This window comes from Hippopotamus amphibius, chromosome X (assembly GCF_030028045.1).
Source record: "Hippopotamus amphibius kiboko isolate mHipAmp2 chromosome X, mHipAmp2.hap2, whole genome shotgun sequence".
Taxonomy (NCBI): domain Eukaryota; kingdom Metazoa; phylum Chordata; class Mammalia; order Artiodactyla; family Hippopotamidae; genus Hippopotamus; species Hippopotamus amphibius.
In genome coordinates this window covers 74,225,944-74,251,091 of record NC_080203.1, presented here as the reverse complement: position 1 = coordinate 74,251,091, position 25,148 = coordinate 74,225,944, and the positions used below count along the sequence as shown (strand labels likewise).

The 25,148-nt window shown below is 36.8% G+C and overlaps 1 long non-coding RNA gene across 13 annotated transcripts in view; it reads right to left on the bottom strand.

Annotated features, from left to right (window-relative positions):
- LOC130841641 (uncharacterized) overlaps positions 1–25,148 on the bottom strand; it is a 63,124-nt gene that overhangs the window by 5,813 nt on the left and 32,163 nt on the right. For 10 of the 13 annotated variants that reach the window (XR_009050249.1, XR_009050251.1, XR_009050246.1 and 7 more), the window contains exons 5-8: positions 19,026–19,120; positions 18,269–18,388; positions 8,442–8,537; positions 4,904–5,032 (exon numbers count right to left, since the gene is read on the bottom strand). This is a non-coding gene — a long non-coding RNA (uncharacterized LOC130841641). Of the gene's footprint in view, positions 1–4,903; positions 5,033–8,441; positions 8,538–17,434; positions 18,389–19,025; positions 19,121–25,148 lie in introns of those variants that run through there. The other 3 variants (XR_009050242.1, XR_009050250.1, XR_009050241.1) reach the window with 3 other exon arrangements.

Here is a 25,148-nt window from a genome sequence, read left to right as displayed (position 1 = left end):
CCCAGGCTGTGAGGATGAAGTTTCTGATCAATGATCACTCTGGTCCTACCCAAGGAGAAACTGGAAGCAAGTGTAGTAGCAGCAGCAGCAGCAATGCAACATCTGCAAGTAGCCAAGACTAAAATACAGGCATAGAAACAGAGTATTTCATGGAAAACACAATATTAAATATGACATATGTGGCACTTGTGCTGCTACACCCCTTCTCCCACCCCCAGCAAACATCACTAATTAGTTATAATGCTCTTTCATACTGAGCTGAGAACTGGCTTCAGAATCCTTTTTATAAAATATAATCAAGACAGGTACTATCAATCAGTTGGAGGTGGTACTTGAGATGAAGTATATTTGCTATCTTTGCACTACACAGAAAAGTCCTTAGCGAAAGAATCAGAAGATAGGAGTAAGCTTCAGGAGAAAGCATACTGAAGACAGCGTGGACGTTGTAGGCAACTGGCGGGGACAAGCTGAGCCCATGGAGATCACAGAGCAGGCGCCCAATTAATGTCTGTTGATGATTCATTTTTTCATTCAACAAACATTTAATGAGGCCTACAATGTGCACCGGATTAGGCACTGCGAATACAAGGATGAATAACGCACTGTCCTTGCCCGTAAGGAATTTAAAGTCTGGAAGACGAGAGCCATAGACACGGACAACGATAATACAACCTGATAAGTGCTAGGACACTTAGCAGGTTGTATTATATCCATCCGAGTAGGATTTCTTCAGGTTGCTGTTGGATCCATGAAGTCCTCCCAGCCACCAGGGCCTGCTGTTGTTTCTGTCACGCGGTAAATGTCCCAAGAACCAACAATGATAGCTGTAATTTATAGCGTGCTTATAACATACACAATATCCTCATGAAAACCCTGCAAATTAATTATTATAATACATGAAGAAACTGAGGTTCAATAAGGTTAAGTAACATGCCTTAGATCACACAGCTAGTAAGTAGTTGAGCCAGGTTTCAAATCCAGTTTTGACCAATTTCAAAGCATTTTACTACATTTTTTAGGATAACTTTTATTCAGTTCAGGTATACAAATTTTCAACAATTTTATATTTGGAAATCAGAGCAAATGTAATAGATCAGTGATCAGGGCATGGACAAAAGTCATCTGTTTGGCAGAGAGAAAAAAAGGCAGAGCAGTGACTTCACACTAGCATGCCATTGAAAACCTTGAGGTCAGTTAGTTTTATTTTCTTTTGCAACATCCTTATTGACAATTTAAAATATAAGTACCTCTAGTTAACTATCTTCTTTTAATCCTTGTCAAGGTCAACATCATTATCAGCAGCAACTACAGTTCATATAGCATTTAGCATATTCCACACCAATTCCAAGCAATTTACAGAAATAATCCCATTAAATCCTTACATTCCCACCCCCACTCATCATTGCAAAAAGATATTATTAATTCTTTACATAAGAAGAAACAGAGTAGCAGAGAGGTGAAAAACCATGCTGAAAACCACATTGGTAAGTGTGAGACTAGATTTGAATTCAAGGCCCAAACTATCACTGTACTGCTTTGCTGTTCTGCTCAGGGCTTCCTCTCCAAACCCTTCTTCCTCCTACTGCCCTCCAGGATGGCTAGTTACATAAGGTCCACTGAAAATACATAAGGTCTACTTAAACATAATCTTCGATTAATCATTCTAGTCACAGAAAGCCATTCTCTGAATCCCCAGGGTCACTACTCTAAGCCTTAAGGGGAGAATTTCCCAAATATTGTGTTTATATTGCTTTGAGAAAAAAGAAAATAAACACTGGATACATTTAGATTTTTAATTATTGAATATATTCTTTTACCAAGAGATATAACCATAAACATTTAAAAATCCCTAAGCAAAATAATCCCTAAGCAACTGAGACAATAACAACTAAGGCCATTTCTTCCCTGAGTGGGCTTTAAATATAAAATCCTCCATTTTTGGTAAAAAATATTTTGGGAAATATACGACAATGAGAGTAGCCCTACTATTGATGAGAAGGACCAGGAACTTAGCAATACTATGAGAAGCCTGCGGCTGTTCAGATGTCTTCCCGAGAGTCAACATTTCATTATGAGTGCCCCTGCCCCAAAATCTGTGCAGCCAAGCCCTGGTCTAGAAGGAACCAATAACACCACCATCTAAAGAACAAGTGAGGATCTTTCATGAAGGCCAGGGTTGGGGATGAGGGATGCACATTTGCCAAAGTCTGAAAGCCTAAATTTCCCATGTCCTAATTATATCTATATTTTGTATAAGCCCTTATTTGAGAGGTTATCCCCTCGTCTTCACTCCCACTCCTTCTAGCCTTAGATCATTTATCATCTTAACTACTAGCACTATCCTTCTAACTGATCTCCCTATCCAGATTTGAAACTCTTCCATAAGAGAGTGACCATCGAAAGCATCTCCTTCTTAAAACACTCAAAATGAAGTCCAAATTTCATGGAACATTTCCAACCTAATTTCATGAACTATTTGTAGTTTCCCAATTCATCATTCTATTTCTAATCTCCATACCTTTGCTTAGAAGGTACATCCCCCCGTTTTCTGCCTAGTCAATCTTTACTTTTTCTAAGAATCAACTTAAGCATCAGTTCCTCCAACCTCTGCATCTCCAGACTCAGTCAAAAGATTTCTCTTCTGAACCCCATAGTATCTTGTACATACCTCTACTGTAGAGCATACCATACTGTTGTAATTATCTGTGCACATGTCCAACTCTCTCACTAGACTGAGAACTCCTTGAAGGCAAGAATCACGTCTAATTCATCTCCATATCCCCATCACCAAGCACAGTGCCTGGCAGCACAAAAGGCAGCAGAGAGAAGCTAAAGATGCAGGAGAGAGAACAATAAAGCGATATTCTTGAACTGGGGCATAATACAAATATGATGAGTGTGTTGAAGCTGTAGAAAAATATATTTCAGCTCAATATTGCAAAGAGCTCTTGAAAGAAGAGACAAGCTAACTCAGGGAGGAGTTCCCCATCATTAACTGCACTTACTTGGAGGCAAAAAGACCACTTGTTGGGTATATTATAAAAGAACTTGAATTAGGGTCAAATTAAAATAAGCTGTTTTGGATATGAGATTTTTTTTTAAGGTCCTTCCATCCTTGAGGTTCTAAATCTACAAACTATGCTATAATCAAAAGAGCCATCACTCTGAGCCCATGTCACAAACCCATGAGTGAATGGTGTCTCTCAGAGTTGTGGACAACTGCTGAGGCCTCATCTCATTCCCATCCATTAGTAAACTGATTGTACAACATAACTCATTTTCTGGTGGCCTGCTTCCCAGGTGACTCTTGAATCTGGAGCAGAAAATACTTTAAATGCTTTAAAGGCCACCAAATAGGACCTCATGACCCCAAATATCTTCTACAACCTGCTACTTAAATCCTTACCTTTCTTCCTTAAACCTTTAGTGTCTTTGATCACTGTTTGTTAAAATGCCACTTAATCTAATATGGTGAGCTCGCATCAATCAAGTGTATAGGACAGGATGGATAAAAACTATACAACCTTCCATACCCCGTGAAATCATCTAGTCTGACCTTCCCCTCCCCCCCAACACAAATCAAAGAATGCCTACAAAATATCCTGATTTTTAATTCTGGTACTGTTTCCCCAACTGCAAAATATGAAGGTTGTATTGAATAGTCTCCCAAACCCCTTTTACCCCAGAGAAATATATGTTCTTCACCTATAAAATAGACAAGTGGAATCAGTTCTTCCAATTTCACTAGATTGTTATAAAGGTCAAATAAAACTATGTTTCTGAAAGGCTTCTAAATGATAAACTGTGATAGAAATTTAAGGAATTACTATTGCAGATTAAGATATATAGGAGGAGAGAGATAAAGGAAGTATGCTCTGCCATTAATGAGATTAGTTACCTTAGCAATCTTATTCTACCTCTCTGGGATGCCTCAGAGGGTTGTGATGATTAAATGGGAACATGTGAAGTAGGCACACAATAAAAATCAGTTTCATCTGCCCTGACTGAGACAGAATCTCAGGAATAAATGTGACCTTAAAGTGCGTATCATCCAGCCTTCACTCTATGCAGGGAGATTCTCAAATTCCATTAGGTTATTACTTGCAAGAGTATTTTCATTTTCGGACGTTCTTGAATCTGTTACTCCATCAACTAGAACTGCCTTTACGCAACAAAACCAACTATCCCTGACTTCAGACCAGCAAGCTCTCTATTTTGGAGTTGTCTCCCACAATGTAAACAGCTCTAATTCCTATAATGCTTCTCATAGGATCTAAGTTCAAATATTTCTCTGTATCCTGGATGGTGTTCTCCTTTAGCTCCTTCTCAGAGAGTTGCTCTTAAAATGGAAACAAAGCCATCAAGTGGAACAGGATTCTCATCTCTCTGATACTCTAAACTTCTGTAGTGAAAACACAACCAGTTAGCTCTATATTGGAGGGCATGAAGGTCTTCAGTGGGTACATATGCTGGAAACAATACGCAAAATCCCCAGAAGCTTGCAGGCTGGAAGAAGCACTTTGAAATGGGACAGGGGATGGTCAAAGGGATGTTGACAGTACTAAAAACAAATGGCTTACTATATAATTTCCCATAATATTAGCAACCACCTCTGTACTTATGCAGAATAGGGACATGGAACATTATAAATAATGTAGGCTCCTAGGGCCTTGTGGAAGAAATGGCAAAAAATACAAAAATATCCAAAAAATACATTTTATATGACCTTTTATACTAAAGAGTCTAGTCTATGCAGATGACACCTTCTGTACTTTTCCCACCAGAACCTCAGTTCCTAAGACATCTGCCTATTTCTTCCAGAAATTAGGGAAAATTATTGAAGATAATAAGTGGAAAAGACAAGCACACAATAATGAAGACCTGAATAAAAGGAGAAACATACCACATTCATGTATGAGAAAATTATAAAGATGATAGCTCTCCAAAAATTACTCTATAATTCAATGCCATTCCAGTTGTAACTCCAATGGTATTTGTAGTGAGAACTTGACATGTTCTTTCTAAAGGTCTCCTGGAACAACAAGTACATGAAAATAAAGAAATTTTTTAAAAAACAAATTAGGGTCTTTCCCTACTAGATTAAGTTGTTATTTAAAACTAGACATGTAGGAACATCCAGCAGTCACACTGTCTAATCACAATGCAATAAAATCACATATACATGTATACATTTCAACATATATTACATACTTCATATATATATATGAAACGTGCTCAATCCAGAAAACCTCAACATGAAGCATCACAATAAATAACAATTGGGTTAAGAAAGAAATGTAAATTATAATCAAGCCAATTTAGCAAATAACAAAAAAGAACACTATAAGATAAAGCCAATACTTATATATAGGCTTATGTTCTCTTATTATAAGATAATGAAAAAGAATTACTTTCAGTAAAGGTAACAAAAAAAATGAGAGTCAAAGGAGAAGAAAGGGGAACAGAAAGAATATGTGAATAAATAATAGCCCAAAACTTGCAAAATTTGATGAAAAAAATATTAATCTATACATGCAAGAAGATCAATGTATACCCAAAAAGATAAAATCAAAGACACTCAAATCTAGACTCATGATTGGCTTCAGAATTTTGAATGCAGCAAGAGAAAAACAAATCATCATGTACTATGGATCCTCAATAGTTATAGCTGACTTCTCATCATAAACCATGGAGACCAGAAAACAGTGGGTGATATATTCAAACCATTGAAGGAAAAAGAATGTAAACTTAGAATTCTATAGTCTGCAAAACTATCCTCAATAAATTGAGAGTTATAACATTACCAAATAAACACAAATTAATTCAGTGTTAGCAGACATGACATACAAGAGATACAAAATCAAGTCCTTCAGGCAGAAATGAAAAGACACTAGACAGTAACTCACATGTACATGAAAAATAATGAGCACCAATAAAATAACTCCATATATAAATATAACAGACAAAAAATCTATTTTTATTTGTAATACTTTTCTTCTCATTTCTGACTTAAAGACAGTAGCATAAAGGAATAACTAGAAATTTCTGTTGATATGCTTATATCATGTACAGATGTAATTTATATAATAATAACATCACAAAGGAAAAGAGAGGGAACAAAGATATAGTGCAGCAACTTGTGTGCACAATTGAAATTAAGTTGGTATTAATCTGAATCAATTATTATAAGGTAAGTTGTTAATTGAAAGATCACAGCAATCATGAGAAAAATAACCCAAAAATATTATAAAAGAAATAAGGGAATTTAAATGGTACAAGAAAATACTTAAAATATTTAATAAAAAAAAAGAAGGTAGTAATACAGGAACAGAGGAACAAAAAGACATAAGACACATGGAAAACAAGTAGCAAAACAGATATCAGTTCAACCTTGTCAGTAATTACATTAAAGATAAAAAATTTTAAATAATCCAATCAAAAGACAGAGCTTGGTAAAACATTTAAAAATACTATCTACCTATATGTTATCTACAAGACACAGCTTAGATTCAAAGACACAAAAAGTTTGCAACTAAAAGGATGGAAAAAGATATACCAGGCAAACACTAATCAAAAGAGAACTGGAGTAGCTATACTAATAAAACACAGAATTAAGAAAAGATTGTTACTAGACATAAGGATATTTTATTACAATCAAAGGATCAATCCATCAGGAAAATATAATTATAAACATATATGCACCTAAAAACATGGCACCAAAAATAAGGAGAAAATGGTAGACACAGGAAAAAAAAAGATAATTCAGCAATAATAGTTTTAGTAATAGAACAACTAGGTAGAAGACCAACAAGAGAAGACTTGAACAACTCTATAAATAACCACTTGATCTGTTAAGCATCTACAGAACATCCACACAATAACTGCAGAATACACATTATTCTCAAATGCACATGGAACATTCTCCAGAATAGACTAGATGCTAAGAAATGAAACAAGTCTCAACAAACTGAAGAGAATGGAAACCATATAAAGTATGTTCTCCCATGATGAAATGAAATTATAAATCAATAACAGAATGAAATTTGGGAAATTCACAAATATGTGCATATTAAACAACAAACTCCTAAATATCCAATGGGTCAGAGAAGAAATCACAAAGAGAATTGGAATTTCTTTTGAATGAAAATCTAAACATATAAAAAGATACATAACAATTCTAGTGAGCACAGGATTTGAGCAGACATTTCTCCAAAGAAATACAAATGGCCAATCAGCATATGAAAAGTTTCTCAACATAGATATACTAGGCAAAGCCACATGTGATACAAAGAAACAATGACCCTTGAACAACATGGGTTTGAACTGCATGGGTGGGTCCATTTACAGGTGGATTTTTTTCAGTAGTAAATACTGCAGTATTACATAAGCCATGCATATGCGGAACCTCAGATAGGAGGAACTGCACATATGGAAGGCTGACTATAAGTTATACGCTTTCCGCCGTGAGGAGGATGAGCGCCCCCAACCCCATGTTGTCCAAGAGTCAACGGTACTTAACATCTACTAGGATGGCTATTATAAAAGATAGAAAATAAGTGAGAATGGAGATAAAATGACATCCGCATAAATTTCTTTATGAGAATGTAAAATGGTGCAGTTACTTTAGCAGTTTGTCAATTACTCAAAACATTAAATGTAGAGTTGCCATATTACAAAGCAACTGCAATGCTAAGTAGATACCCAAAGAAATGAAAACATGTCCACACAAAACCTGAAATATCTTTCAACTGATGAATGGATAAAATGAGGTTAATCCATAAAATGGAATAGTATTCAGCTTAAAAAAGGAATGAAGTACTAATATATACTACAATATGGATAAACAACCAAAACATGCTAAGTAAAACAAGCCAGACACAAATGACACATACTGTATGATTCCATTTATATGAATGGCCAGAATAGACAAATTCATAGGAACAAAAATTTAGATTAGTGGTTTCCAGGGTGGGTAAAAGGGGAAAATGAGGAATGACTACTAATGGGTATGGGGCTTCTTTCTGGTGGTAATGAAAATGTCTTACAATAACACAGTAATGATGGTTGCACAACTCTATGAATATACGAAAAGCCACTGAAACTTTCAAAGGATGAATTTTACAGTATATTAATTATATATCACAATATAGTTTTTTTTTTTAAAAGAAGTTAACTGCCTTACGCAGAATCACACTGAGATTAGCAGGATTGCTAAGATCGGTGTTGTTACTATAAAGCATTTAATCTTGTTATTATAAAATTGACATGACACTTGTTAGCTATAAACCCAGACTGCCCCCAAATAATGGTTACCAGTATCCTGGCCATAAATTAAGGTAAAGTAATTGTGCCAGCATCAAACTGCCCAACCTGTGTAGACATAATACATAAACATGTAAGCAAAGATTAGAGATAAAATACCATATGGAGACTAGTCTTACCATTGAAATATTTTCATCCACTAGGACATGTAAGCTTTCCAGTGACACCATGAAGTCCAAAGATGATCCCATAACACAGCTGGGTTAAATAATGATCTATCAGAGAAGCAGCAGAGGCAAGACTGTAAAGAACAGTCACTAAAGAATCTCAAAAACAGAAAAGTACATTTTATCACAGATGGTGAAAAATCTTAGCAGGACCACATCTATAATACAGAGGGGTTGCTGAGCCAACAACTAGATATTTATTTTTTGTAACAGATAGGAAAATATGACAACTCAGTACCAATACAAGGCAGTAAAAAAACCAAAATTTTCTTAATGGTAGAAAAAGTCTAAGACCTAACAACTATATCTGAATCACCTTGGTGACTATGGTTTAGATTAATGCTATTCAACAAATAATGACAGCAAGACAGAAACAGTGACCCCTCACCGTGATAAAATTCTGGGATACATTTTTTTTTGATCGTGTGATTAAATTAACATTGGCAGTATAACAAATCATGGATCTACGGTTTCATAATACAGCAAATAACAGGACCCCCAGAACCACTCAGTCCATGGTTGGCAGATCCTAATACCTGATGTTTTGCTAACTAACAAAATTCCAGGCAGTCAACTGCAGGAGCAAAAGAAGGCTAAATGTTTAACACTATTAGAATATTCTAATCTAAATAGCAACACTGAACTAAAAGTAAACAATGAAAAGTTTTGCATATAATGTACTGAGCAATCCAGATGACGACACTAAAGCACACCACCTAAACAAGTTTTGCCATGAAAAAAAAATTGTTTTCTGAAACCAAGTGAGACGCAGCTCAAAGTACTGTTTAGCAAACAATAGTGGTTGCTAGAGAATACCAGCAAAATTAAACCACTACTCATCACTGCATTATACATATGGATGCTAGATAATTTTTTAAAGTAATAATTTGGGAAACAGGGCACAACTATAGCCAATAATACATTAACACATACTATGCTTTTTGGTACCCATATCAGATTATCATAGGGCATGTGCTTACTGGGGCAATGTTAGGTTTGACAAAAGTCAGCTGAAGTTACTGTAACAATAGTACAATAAGAGTATATGAAATAACAACACTTGGAATTTTTGGAATAGCACATTAAGTCTTTATCAATACACCCCCTCAGGCATTTTTTCATATACGGAGAGTAATGTACTCCAGTGAGGTCAGCTGGTTTTAGGAGAAACATGGTCCTTGGTACCTGATGTAAAGACATCATCCATGTATTTTTTTAAGCTCTTTATTGGAATATAATTGCTTTACACTCTTGTACCAGCTTTTGAGGTACACCAAAGTCAATCAGCTATATTTATACATATATTCCCATATCCCCTCCCTCCTGCAACTCCCTGTCCTGGCCCTCTAAGGCATTACCCATCATCGAGTTGATCTCCCTTTGTTATACAGCAACTTCCCACTAGCTATCTATTTTACAGTTGGTAATGTATATATGTCTATGCTACTCTCTCACTTCATCCCAGCTTCCCCTTCGCCCCCCGCCTCCCCAACCCCGTGTCCTCCAGTCCATCCTCTGCACATCCATGTATTAATTTGCTACTGAAAATTTTAAATTGCTAATGATAAGCCAGAACAACAAAGCTAGTAAGTAGGGATATTGAATTAAACCAATTCTATATCATCACTGCACTATAATGCACACAAACACCAAAGTCAAATTTTATAAGGCAGAACCTGTAATTGGACAAAATCAAGAAATGAAACAAGCACCCCTGAAATTCCTCAAATGTATTTTTGGCTCACTGCAGTCATCAGGTTACTGTGCTCTCAATCATAACCATACTCGTGATGCAAGCAACGCAATATCACTCAAAAGGGTGACATGTTGTGGACTAATACAGTACTAGAGTCTTGAGGGGGAGGGGAGGGAAACTTTGTGTCCACAATGCGGCAATAAACCTTGAAATATTTCTTGACAATGGACACAAAAACCTCCATAAATTTGGGAGCAAGACACCTAAAATTATAGGAAAACAGCCACTGAAACATATGTAATCATTATACTGACCTACTTTAAAAAGTCACATGCCTCAGTGAATGTGGAGATAAAGTTAATGATAATACAAGCAAATAAACAGCTTTTATCAACACTAAAATAGTTTTTGCTCTTTAGTACTATTATGTTTTCTCTTTGTCCACTAAACTATGCAAAATCTGGATGAGCTTTTCTTGGAGTTTTACTAGTGAAAACCTCCCTTCTATCATGTTATGGAGGATTGACAGTAATTGGCAAGACTACTACTTTACATACAGCATGATCAAAGTGATCTATAAACAAGAAAATCACACTATAGGTGATATACATGCCATATATAACCTACAATAGTTGACAATCACTATGCCCTCAAGAACCTTACAATATTATTGTTGTCTACCATCAATGGAGCATTACATTTAGAGTAATAATCCCTGAAGGGAAATATGCAACCAATACCACTAATACAAGCTGTGGAAAATTAAGTACTAGTGAATTTCCACAATCATTGCTTATTGTTCACAGAAATGCACAAAATTTAGAGGTATACTGTAAATGATTGAATAAGACAGTAAAGGTACCAGTAAATAGCCTTATTAATACCTCTAACAACCAAAAAACAGAAAATATTGGGCCTTAAAAGCCTATTGCTCTTTAAAATTACTTAGATGTCTAACAATAAAAGACAACAACAATAATCCTGAAATACTTTAGTGACTCAAAATAAAGGAACCAGATTGTAATGTTACTGGAAAATTGGGGAGCCATTTCTGATCTGTAGTGATTTCACAAAGGGTGCTGCCCTGTGGACAAATGAGGTACGACATAAAAGCTATCATAGTTGGTCATCTTGTGTCCACAAGATGGCGCCAAATCCCCACCAATCTCAATATTTGATTATGTAGCAGAGGTATTAAACTGCACTGCTGACACTAATTTCCTACATTCACGTGAACATCAAACCACCTAAATTCCCATAGGGCAATGATGCATGTACCAATTGGATACAAGTTCAGATTAGCTCCAACCTGTCTACAGCTTGGTTACAAATCTGGAAACTCCCATTACAACCTATGAAAATGCCCCACTATTACCTCAGATGTAATACGCAGTGGAATAATGAAGCAATGGCCATAAAATATTGGAGCCCAGAAAATGACACATATATTTATGACTAAATTTACCTATGTACACTTTGGCCTGTCAAAAGTCCTTCAGAACCAAACTTGGAATGCAAACTTGTCACCTGTTAAACAGCAGTATGGGTAAATTTAGTACAAAACATCACCTAACTCTGAGAAAGTGCAAAATCTAGTATTTAGATATATGCCCAGATAAACACTATCAATGCATTGGAGAGTGGCATTGTAAAATTATTTGCAAATAATAAATACATACATGAAACGTTCAGCATAAAGGACTAACCGCATATATACATAATTTAAAAATGTTTCTCCACCAAAATGCCTTTATTACTGACTTGCTGGCTTCCAACGCTAAAGTGGTGCATTACTAAGAGTAATTTTCTTCAAATTCATCTAATAGCTTATAAAAGACAACACTGTAAAGACAAATGAAATACACAGAAGATCCATGGTAATGGGTCTTCTGTCCAAAACACAGCACCAAATTTGTCAAGATTTGTGAAAGATATGATTGGCAGTGGGATCCTACTTAATGTTCCCAAATATTCAGACAAAAACGACTCTGCAAAAAAGTACATACACTACCAAATATAAAATGGATGGTTAGTGGGAAGCTGGTGCATAGCACAGGGAGATCAACTCGATGCTTGGTAACGACCTAGAGGGGTGGCATAGGGAGGGTGGGAGGGAGGCTCAAGAAGGAGGGGATATGGGGATATACATATAAATACAGCTGATTCACTTTGTTATACAGCAGAAACTAACACATTGTAAAGCAATTATACTCCAATAAAGATCTGAGGGAAAAAAAAGTACATAGGCACCTAACGATACCTAGCACACTTTCTTTTTAAAAAAGCCTTATTGTATTGGTATAGAATCAAGGGATCCTAATGAAATGTAACTGGAAAAGACTCTGAGACAGACTTGTAATGTCACCTTTACAGAGGCAAAGCAGAGTGGACAACTGGAGAACTCCATACACTCATACTGTTATTTGCAAGCCTCTGGAAGCGTCAAAGAATAAAAGGTAGGTGACTGAAGTTATAGATATATGACAGTAGTAACATTACTTAAAAGTCATAAATATGGAAAAGTGTATTTATCCAGGTTTGCAGTATTATGCACCATAAAGTGATGACAAGACCAAACTTCCCATAGAAAACTGACATCCAATAACAAATGGCTACATGATTGCACTACAAATTCCAATTAGTGGCTCAATATTTCAAAGATGGGTGCCAAAAAAAATGGGTGCCAAATCTGTGACTTTATTGGACAACTTGATTGCATTGCCTATTTGGAAGCAGCCAACCAGGTAAATTAACATTGCACCTAAAAACAGTGACTGGTTTATCATACATGTAAGCAAGAATGTGTAGTTTCTAGAAATAAAGGACCTTAAGATACAATGAGTTTTTCAACAAGCAGCAAAATTTTACGAAAATTTTTACTAGGTCTAGACTCTGGAACATAGCCCTCTGGGCTACAGATTTCCAAAGGATAAGTCATGCAGTTACATTTGATTTTCTTGCTCATTTGTCCATAGAGAAACCAAAACTGGAAATTCACTACAACCATATCATGGGAAGTTGTGCTGAGTATAGCTGCCAGTTGGGTGTTACATTCCATTTGAAGAATCAATTAAACCAGAAAAATAGAGTAGCACCATGTCTAAGACATTTATCCTATCTTAGGACAGCCAATTCTCCAGCTCTGGCTGTCTATGATGCAACAAAGCAGTCTACAGCAGCATATTTAGGAGATGGACAACTAGAAAAGGTGTTAGGCATTAATATGCTTTCAAAGAACCAAATATTTTAAAGGCATTTCTTGAAAATCTAAGAAAGGTCACCTGTAACTACCAAAGTAGGGAATTGTCCAGATAACCTTAACGTAATGAAAATTCAAGTAACATGTCCTAGGCATTAGAATGCTTGAAAGGAATAGTAATGTCTACTAATAGTATTAATTGAGATTATCTGCGAAAATACAACCCAGCCCATCAGGGGATAGTTGAGAACTACAACGTTCAGAGCTTCAGTTGGCTAAGACAAAAAGTGCTAGCACTATACAACAGCTTTTGGCCACTTACAGGAAAACTGCCCTTAAAGCCAATGGGTGGAGAATCTATTGCAAACATGATTCCCAAAGAGCAGGGGCTAGTACTATGGGTGACAAAATCATATTAGAATATTTTCAGATAGCAAATTCATTGACGATAGGCACTATTACTAACTAGGTATTAAAGAATTCACCACCTAAAAGATTGTTGCATATTTGCTGACAGCAATGACAAACTTCCATCTGAAGTTTTGCTTCCTAGTTCACTTTCAGGGACATTTTGACCAATGTTATCATTAGGCAATTCTGATTTCTTCTTAGTACTGGGGTGCATAATGGAAGGCACTTCACAATATGCTGAGGTTCTAGAAAATGGCCTTTGTATGGACAGGACAAACTATAAGGAGACCTACGTTTCTAGTTCACACACTCTAGTGCAACGTAGAGAGGGAGCAGCAAAGGTGAACTAACCTTAACTTCCAACGATGAGAGATCTTCTGTGCTGCAGCATGGGGCTCCTTCAAATCAATGAAACAGCCAAGCAGCGAAGTATATTCATGAATCCCACCCATACTCCAAGGACACATTAAAAAGTATTTATTCCCCCCCTTTTGTGTAAATCTTGCCCAGTTTGTAGTTCCAACATGTAGAAAACCATATGCTTTTCACTTAAAAATGCCATTTTTTTTTGTGCTGGAATCTGAAACTGATGATTCAGAAGCTGGTTTTATTCCCATCTCTGCCAGTATGTCAGTTTTAAAGCTTAAAATAAACAAAATCTTTCCTTTCTTGACTGCTCTTAATATGTGTTTGAGATGTGAACCAGGAAGTGCAAAGGAAGCTTAAAAACTACGCACAGAAAGCAACTCATCCAAAGGACGGGTAACTCAACACAGGGTAATAAATGCAAAGTGCGCTGGCCATTCTGGCAGTGATCAAAAATTGCCTGTATCAATGTCTGTGGGCATCACAAAGCTCTACGGACTAAGTATACCCCAAACAAAAAGCATCAGGCTCATTCCTCCTCCCGATGAAAGCAGGGGTAATCTTTGTTCTCTTTATTGCAAACCTGTTCTGGATTATTCTTGAGGTCAATACCTGCAACAATTCTTCTGGTTAAAAACCATCTCACTACATCCTTGAACACCTGCTCTGGCCCTAACACAAGGTATGGGATTTCTTAAATCTCTTATTTTGGAGTTTCATCTAAGACTTCCTAACTCTAGAGTACATGCTAAACTACTGCACTTAGTTAAAAGGCAGTAAGGGCAGTGAGTTTCTAAGATGAACACCAGGAGTTCATCATAGCAGCATCTGTCTGGACAGCCTTCTGGCCCTGATAAACAGAAGCCAGTGAAAAGTACAGCTAAGCCAAAGACATCCCATCCCAAAGGACAGCTGGAATTTCAGCAATACTATGATCAGAGACCTCTCAGGGGACCCAGAGCCTTGTCTACCATGGTGTACTATTCCCCGGGGAACAAATGTTGCGTGTTGCTTCCTACTGTCCTATAGAGGAATTCTCATCTTCTTTGAAGAATACTGGCTTCCTGTATTAACTGAACATAGTTCCAGTAGCAACTAAAACTTCTCAATAGGTTAACTTCTCTTAACTTTATCCTCAAGTGTAAAACATGAAAACTAAGAAATGCTTAAAGTCAAGTTACTGAATCAGATGGCCTACAATCTAATGACTGTAGTTATATATGTTGATTAAATATCCTGTACTTACCAGACAGGAAGATTCTCTGAGATATGTTGAAATCCACAAAAAATCCTTAAGATCTTAACACACTCAACCCATCGTAGTCCCCCATCCCTCTCCCATTAACCCCCAAATTGAACAGTGATAAGTACTCAGGAAACACTGGTAGGACACAGGCTTGGCCCATCAATCCCACAGGCATGAGAAGCCAGGGAGAGTGGAAAGGATTCTTGGATATAATAATAAAGGCATCTCAAGTTGGAACTTTCTATATAAAGGCAATGGTCCCTGAACTCCATTTTCAACATATTGAGCAGCTTGGGAGTGAAACAGAGAAGAGGCAAAAGAATAATTTTTTTCAAAGTCACTGCTAATAACTACAGTGCCTGCTTGATAGGGCTCCGACTGAGGGCTCTTGATAAGTGACAAAAACCCGTGTCCCCTGATTCCTACAGGATATGCATCCTTCCCTCCATGCTGCCCCAGATATCTCCTCTGCTGCTCATCAGCTTGATACCGCATCCCCATTCCACAGGAAACCATCCCTTCTCAACTGCTTTGGTGGCCTAAATGACAGCCACAAGTGGTCCCTCTCCCAGGCTTGAACACACCCAGAGCATACACAATTGCTGGCCCCCAAAACACACAGAACCAGGATGGACATTAAGGGGGAAGAGGTGAGGCTGAGCCCTGCCAAGGAGATGGGGTGATGTGAAGATAGCTGCTGAGATCACGTCTTCTCGGACTGATGTTTGATTTCTTCAAAGCACTATGCAGTCTTTCTTCTTTGAAACCAATTCCAAATGGATCTTCCATCCCTTCCCTTCTTCCCTTCTTGCCCCAAACCTTTAGGCCCTCACCCCTAGCTATCTCCCATATGTAATAACTCTCAAACAGAATTCCTAATAGCATCAACCTGTATGATAGGAAATGCTGACTACCCCATACATACTCCCTATTTCCCTCTTAATTGTTTCTTAATAAATGAGAAGCCAAGACTCAACATCAAAAGTACTAGAAGGGCTCAGGCAGTTTGCTTGAGTATTCAATCTAGCCTAGGCCAGATAAGCCACCCACACCCAACCCTCGGTCTCAGTGTTCACACATAGAAACTCATAGGGCCTAATCAGGCAATCGGTCTACTCAGCTCTAATACTCTATAGAATATGGATTTGTATTCCTTCTCTTAACCATGCACCCCTTACCTTGAGGCTTGGGAGGGGCACTGTCTACCCCAGAACATCTCTGGTGTTAGCAGTGACCCCAAAAAACTCCATCTCAACTATCTTCTGAGATGCACCAGTTCTTCTGATGCAGTGGCAGGTTAACAACCATGGCAAAGTCTAATAATGCGAAGTGAGTCCTCATCCTACCACCCTGCTCCTTGGACCTAAAGGCACCTCCAAGATTCTGCCTCAAGCTACCTTATGGTTTGGTGTGAGGGGACATTAGACACCCAACAGCAGGCAAATGTAAGTGATTACAGTTCCTGATATTTGGCATTCTTTGGGGGCCAGGGTGAAATAAGTGACTTCCTAGACAGACTAATTCATAGGGGAAACCTACAAAGGACTCCCTAAATTGTCCTGCTCACCCTCTAAGTAGGTCAGTTCAAAATTCCTGCTGTTGTGAATACTCATTTACTTAACAGCCAAGCTGCTACTAAACTAGCTCAGTCACCTGGGGTTAAAGCCTCATAGGCCGAAGCAGGGAGGTAAGGCAAAGAGAATAAGCCACAATCTAAAAACAGAAGCTTTCAACAAGTAAGCCCACCCCACAAAACCACCATTTAAAGGTAAAAGAAGTCTTAAAATGCGACAAATGAAAGACACCAAGAGGCACCAAGGGGCACATAACTCATTCTTCAATGACTCCATAAAGCCCCTCAATTGTCTGGCTCCAGACGTGGACCCCCAAAAGCCAGCACACCACAAACTATAGCTGACTGGCTGATGCTCCCGAGCTCTAAGGAGACAATGATGCCCAGAGACCATGATCCCTACACCCATAATCATTTATATTCCAAAAGAAGGATAAATGACCCACACACTCACCCCCATCTGCTTTGCTGAGAATTTTATGAGGATTTATTTATTGTATAAGCCTGCTGACTTTCCCAGGCAGGTGGTTAAACTCTGAATATGAAGGGTTGGTGAAGGTGGAGGTGAAAAGATAAAAAAAAAAGAATATTAGAACAGACTCAGATAAACGAAAGGGGGGCAAGAAGCAAAAACTGCACGTGCCAGGTAAAGGAGAGTGAAACGGGACTCTATGAGGGGCCTTGAATGTAGGGGCTAAGAGTGTGGACCCTGAAGTAAGATCACCTGGGTACAAATCCCTGCTTTGCAAATGACTTGCTGTGTGACCCTTGACAAGTCATCCAGACTGTGTAAGCTGTAATTTCCCCATCTGTAAAATGTGGATAAGACTACTCACAGCACCTAAAGGAAAGGGTTACTGTCAGTATTAAATGCTTTAATACATGAACAGACAGGAACTACCCAAAGTTGCTTCTGAATCTGGGCTCCAGCAATCTGGGTCTATTAGCCGCTTTGCTTTGCTGTTTCAGCCCTGACACAGGTATGCTATTCTCACTAGGGCCATGTGGCCAGGTAAGAAACTGTGCCTGGTCTAAGGACTTGTGCACATTACAACTGAAGTGACCCATACGTACATGAATTAAGTATATTTAACTTCAACCTGAAAAAACTTGAGAGCTAGAAGTTCAGAAACTTCAAGGCCAAGTCAAGGCTGAGGGCCAATAAATAAAAAGAAAGCTTTTCAATCCCAAAGGAGTCCCTGGAAAAGGAGTAAAGCCTGGCTTTGAAAAAGGCTATAGTCAACACTGGAGATGCAGGTCTGACACCCAAAGCCCACCCTCCTCCTACCCTGTCGAAGCAGGTCTCTGTCAGGGCAGTGAGCACTAGTAGCCCCAACCACTGCCACAGAAATGTCTTTGAAGAACAGACAGTGATCAATTCTCCCTCTGTGCACAGCCGTTTTCTTTCCTATTAAAAAAAGAAAGCTTATTTAGAAAAAACTGTTTTGTTGGGGAAGGCTAACTGCACTTCAGATGAATCAAAGTTTTAACCGCTGAGAAACCACATGTATTCCTTAGGCAAATATTAAGTGCATATGGATCATCTGTTGCCAAGCAAATACTGGGAAATTTTCATAGGTGTGAAGGTTAGCCATGCTTCTCTCCTTTGATAAACGTGAGTTAACTGAATCCTAAACAATTCAAAGCTTTTCTTGGAATGTAAAATGCCACAAACCGAGCCTTCAAACTGTAACTTAAAAAGCATTCTTATCTTGTTAAAATTATTTTCTCTCCAATTCACACTTTGATTATCTGTACAATGTACATATTAACACCAATTATAATTTACTTATCAGAGGATGCAGTGAAGAGAATATCTGCAAGGCCTATGGTAGGTGATAATCAATAGGAACACAGACATAGGTAGTCAGTTTGGGTAAAGTTCTGTTTTTAATGGATTTTCTTTAAAATCAACCAATTGGACTATGCATTATAGTTTATAAATTATTCTGTAGTTTAACGGAATAAAACTCCCCCCCCCCCCGACAGAAAGACAGCCCTCGTCCCAACAATCTGAAAGATAATGGGATGGAATGTTTGCTCACCTGACAATTCAGCAATCCTCAGTGGATGCAAGGTGGAAAGTCAAATGGAGGCTGAAGACCTGAAGACAGAGGAGCCTGAATTTCCAAAGTTGAACCTGGACAGAAACATCTAAGGTAAAACAGTTGACTTGATGGCAGGTTGGCTCCCAGGAATCTCTCGGTTCTGGGAGCCAGATAAAGGAACCAAAAGGCAGTTCTCTACTTGGGAAGTCAATTGAGTACTTTGGAACAAGTCTCATTCTACAGTGCTTCTTGGGGGAGAGGGTGGAGGGATAAATTGGGAGACTGGGAATGACAAATACACACTACTATATATAAAATAGGTAACTAATAAGGACCTACTGTGTAGCACAGGGAACTCTAGTCAATACTCTGTAATGGCCTATATGGGAAAAGAATCTAAAAAAGAGTGGATATATGTATATGTATAACTGATTCGCTTTGCTATACACCCGAAACTAACACAACATTGTAAATCAACTATACTCCAATAAAAAAAATTTTTTTTAAAAAGTACTTCTTCCATGGAGTGTGGTTAAGTTACAAAAACGTGTATAATAAGGTTGTTAGGATGGAGACATCACAAGAGGAAATGTCAGAGAGGTCAAGGGTAATTAAGAAAATACAAAGATGATGCTGTAGTATCCTGGGGCAATTAAGAGCTTAGGCTCTTCCATCATAAGACGTGGGTTCAAAAAGGGAGTCTACAATTTACTGGCTGGCCATTCTTGGCTGAGTTTTGAACTTCTCTTGGTTTGACAACCTGTCTTTGAAATGTAATAAAAACAATACTAACATCAGAGTTGGTGAGATTATTATATCAAGTAGAAGCAATGAGAACAATTCTATGTTTGGCTATCTCTAAAATGAACCAACCTTGAGAGGAAATGGCCTTTATTAAAGGTCTTTTCTGTACGGTTCATTGTGTCTGCCATGTTTGGAAACCAGATGTGGAGATAAGGGTCATATCCAGGTGTTCGATTAGAAAGGCACCCCACTTAATCCTAACACACCTATCCTATATACTCTGATTGCATCTACTTTGCTAGTCCAGCATTTAAACTTAAAAAAAAAGGGTGCAAATCTTAAAGAGTTCCTGATCTTCCTAGGAGCACAGTTACCCCTGGACATTGAAAAGGACCTCAATTTACCTCCAACTAAAGCATCACTGATAAAGATAATGAGAGAACCTACAGAGCAGAGATTCTGGGGATGAATTGCCTGAGTCACTCTGTGACATTTGGGGAGCAACATTACTGAGTTTAACTGACCTCAATTATCACAGCTGAAAAAAATAAGGGATATTATACTTCCTGACCATTAAAACTGAGTCAAAGCACACATAGAGCAATGTGTAACACTTACTACGTGCTCTGTTAATGTGAACTATTGCTATCAAAAGACAATTATAAAAGAAAGGATATTGTATAAAACAGACTGCTAGGTCTATAATAAAAAGAAATAGATAAGATGAGTAAGAGGTATGGAAATGAGAAGGAATAGTTGTGTTTGGTAGAAAGTGCCAAGAAAACGGATTAAAAGGTTAAAATAATCTTTCAACCATTAAATGTGTTAGCAATTAGTGAAAGTGAAAGGAACAGAGGCATCTCATAACATAGGACTGAAAGAGGAAGACAAAGGATGGTGGATGACAGCAGGGCATGGAATGACTGTCAGAGCTGAGACTAAGTGTGAAGGGATGTAGGGATATATGAACAACATTTGCTTCTTGAATGTGGGTCTAATTACTTTACACTTTACTGTCTTCACATCAGCTAATCAAGAGGTGCAAACAAACAAAAAAAATCAGGTCTCTAACAAGTTTAAAATAAAAGAAATTATTAGAGAGATATGTACACAAAGATGTTTCCATAAATGTTAACTGCACTGATATGTTCAAATATTATTTCTAAAAAAACTTAAAATACTTTTAATGTCTAAAAAAGAGGTACATGTTATACAAAAAAATCACAGTCCAAATGAGATTAGTATGTATTCATATTTAAAGACAGGAAAATGTTTTTGTTAATTTAAGAGCTATCTTACCAGTGTACATACACACACTAAAAAAAAATGTATCAAAAATCCGAGTGGTTCTGGCTATTCTTCTTTTAATTGTGCTATGCTTTTTTATTTCAGTTTTTTTTTCACAATGAATACCTATGCCTTTTATAATTTTTAAATACATTGTATAATGTGGGAAAGAAAACGATTCTTTGAGTGATAGATATATAGATTTGAATTTATTCCTCCCTAAAGAAATTGACTAAAGGTCCTCAGAAAATGTGAAGAGAATAAGAAGGAAAAAAGGAAAGTAAAGAGGAAATGTTCAGGAAATGGATAACAATTCTACACAACATACTGACCTATAATAAAAATTATAGCTAAAAGAAAAATACATTCAAAATCACATAAAATTATTTACCCAATGAGTGTTGCTATTTAATTTTAATCAAGGAAAATAGACACTGATACCAAAGGTATCTCAACTAAAATAGGAAAACATTTTTGTTAAGTTTTGGATAGCCTGTGCTAATATCAATATGGATACCTCATAATTCCAGCAGACCGAAGTTTTATCTTAATACTGCAGAGCCAATTTCAAGATTTTTATTGCAAGAGTTAAATAATTCTCTATCGTGCAGTTTACTATGAGCAATTTAATTTGCTTAATAAAATGCAGAAACAACCAAAAACATTACATGCATGTTGTAGAGCAGGGCTATCCATTAGATAGTAAACAAAATGTGGTTTATAAACAAAGTGTGTATATAAAAATACATATATTAATATGTTGTATAAAAACAAAATGTGTCATATAAACAAACTGAATGCATAAATAAAGTGATATACACACACACACACAGTGAAATATCAGTTGGCTATTAAAAAAAAGGCAATGAAGTTCTGGCACATTGAACACTAATGAACCTTGAAGATATTCTAAAAAAAAAAACAAAACACACACACACACACATGCAAAACAACAAATATTATACTGCTCCAATTATATGAGGTACCCATAATAGGCAAATCCACAGAGACTGAAAGTAGATTAGAGGTTGCCAGAGGCTAGGGAGAGAGGAAACGTGACAGATGTACCATAGTAATTGATATAAAATGTTAATATAGGGGAACCTGAGTGGGAGATATATGAGAACTCTTTGTAACTTTATGTAAATCGAAAACTTTTCTAAAAACAAAAAGTTTATTTAAAAAATAAATAACCAGAATGATGACATCCACCTCCCCCCAATTTTACTCTATAAATAGGTTACCACACATTTTGATCTTTCCGTGTACTAAAAATTAGACTTATTACAAATTCAAAAAAGGAAACTGAATTCAATTTATAATATCCTTGTTGAGACCCCTGATGTGCAAGGAAAATTTTGGGATACCTGTTTCATAATACTGTGCTAAAATACAGGTTAAACAATACATAGTCTTGTATTTTGAAGAAAATTACTTAAGCAACTATAAAATGGTTAAATAAAACATTTCTGGATGGGCAACTGAGAAGAACTTTAATAAAAAATGTTCATATTTTTACCAACCTTTGCAAAGATACCATCATATACAAATCATATAAAAATACACAAGGAAATACGGATCATGTTTTCACTGCACCATTATTTGTGAAAGGAACAAACAGCTTTAAAGTAAACTGCTAAATAAATTATATTATGTATGAATTTTAATTTCAAACTAAGAGCCAAGTATTCTGATGTATAGTCCAGAGTCACATGTTAAATGCCAAAATTGATAATTTTTAGAACACATAATTGAATGACTTGTGTATGACAATGGGTCCTGTTTAAGGCATGCAAAGACACAAGGCAAGACAGAGGACTCTATGAATATGACAGTCATGAAACATCCCATAAATATTACTTTGATAAGACTATCTCAATCAAGAACACAAGCAATGTGCAATAATAGGCATGCAAGCAAGCACAGATCATGAAATATTATAGTACTATTTCTGCTTTAGCTCTTCTGTGTACTCTGATTAAAATCACCCTGCATATTAATTTTAACCTAAGATTTCCTGTTATAAAGTCCATGTATGTATACACCATATGACATCTTTACAGTACACCTGTGGCAGGAAAAAGAAAGTATAATAGCAGCTGGGAAAAACAAAAACCCTGGGTAGAACTGACACAAAATAGAATAATGGAAAAAACTCAGATGGAGACTACCCTAGTAAATTGTTGAAGTGGGAAAGTCAAGAGCCATGATGAATAGTTACTGACACAAATATTTTTATGTAGAACCAAGAAATTTAGAGTATATGGAATGGTATCACATAAATGAATCTAAATATGGACAGGCAGCAAGTTGGCACAGCAAAGAGTAACCTAATACTTACACAATCAAAATAATTCCATACTGTCACAGAAAAGACAGTTAATGGACTCACACAGGAGCAGACCAGAAGCAGACCCACATAAATTATGAAATTTAGTATTTGACAAGATGTAACTTTAAACAAATGAGCAAAAGATGAATTTTCAATAAATAGTACTGGGCAATTGGCTAGCCTTTTAAAATAGAATGTGAGATCATTATATGACTACTGACATCAAAACAAGATTCAAATGGAACAATGATTTTGATTAAATTACAAAAATACTAAAAAGAAGTTCAACTTGTAGGGCTGCTCATATGATGTTTTTTCCCTTTGGCCTAACCATGTGGTAATTACATTCACAGATTTCCTAAAATTGAATCATCCTTGCATGGTTGGCATAAACACTACTTGCCTGTAGTCATGAATTTGTTCCTCGATTCTTCTCACCAAGTTTATATTTAGGTTATTTCCTTATACAGTTAACACTTGAACACCACCAGGGTTAGAGGTGCTGAACCCCTCCCTCCCAACGCAGTCAAAAATCCACATACAACTTTACAGTCAGCCCTCCATGATCATGGTTCCACATCCAAAGATTCAACCAACCAGGGATCATGTAGTATAGAACGTATTTATTGAAAAACTAAATACTCATATATAGTGGGCCCTGGAAGTTCAAACTCCTGTTGTCCAAGGATCAACCATATATCACTGTCAGAGAGTGGTCCACAGATCTATTTTTATCAGGCTATTGTTTCTACAATATGCTGACTTTATAAGAAGAGTATCAACTTATATATGCAGAGACTATCTCTGAAAGGTTACACATGAAATTAGTAACAGGACTTGTATCTGGGAAGAAGCAAGATTGAGGACTAAGAAACCATGGATGGAAAGAGAACTTTTAACTATATCCACTTTAGTGCAAATAGAACTATTACTATTTGCATGTATCATTGTTTTTTGAAAAAAAAAAACTATCATAATCTGTGAGTGACAGTAAAACTGGAACATTTTCAAAGGGCAATCTAGCAACCTAATGAATCAAATTATTAAATGTGCATACTCTCTTTTTTTTAAGCTCTTTATTGCAATAGAATTGCTTTACATTGTTGTGCCAGTTTTTGCTGTACAACAAAGTGAATCAGCTGTATTTATACATACATCCCCATATCCTCTCCCTCCCACGACTCCTGCCCACCCTCCCTACTGCAGCCCCTCTCTTTACTCATAAATTATCATACAGAATTACTAGTCCAAGTACCCCAAAACAAGTGTACAAGATACATAAAAATATAAATGATGTGTAACACACTGTTTGCATTTAGGGGATGACACATATGGTACTGTATACATATTGGTATTATAGTCATACCAATTATTCAACATTTAATGAGCACCCACTAAGTGCCAGGCAGTTTTAAGACATGGAATCACAGCATTCTAAAAGGATAAAAATGCTTAGCCTACAAAGACACAAACCCTTGTATATATCAGCAAAGAGTTTACATATCAGCAGCAACAACCAAATTGCCACTAGGCTGCCAATCAATCAGGGGTTATAGGGAATATATCAATGCAAGATGGCAGGCCACCTTACGTTATTCCAACCTAACCTGAGCTGAAAGTGTTAATGCTTAGCAGACTCCTACAAATTCTACAATATACCTTTGAGCTCCATGACTCTGGTAGAAATTCATTGGTTTTAAAGATGTTCGTACAATCTGTTGAAAGTGGATATGCCTACACCCTACATTACAATGTAA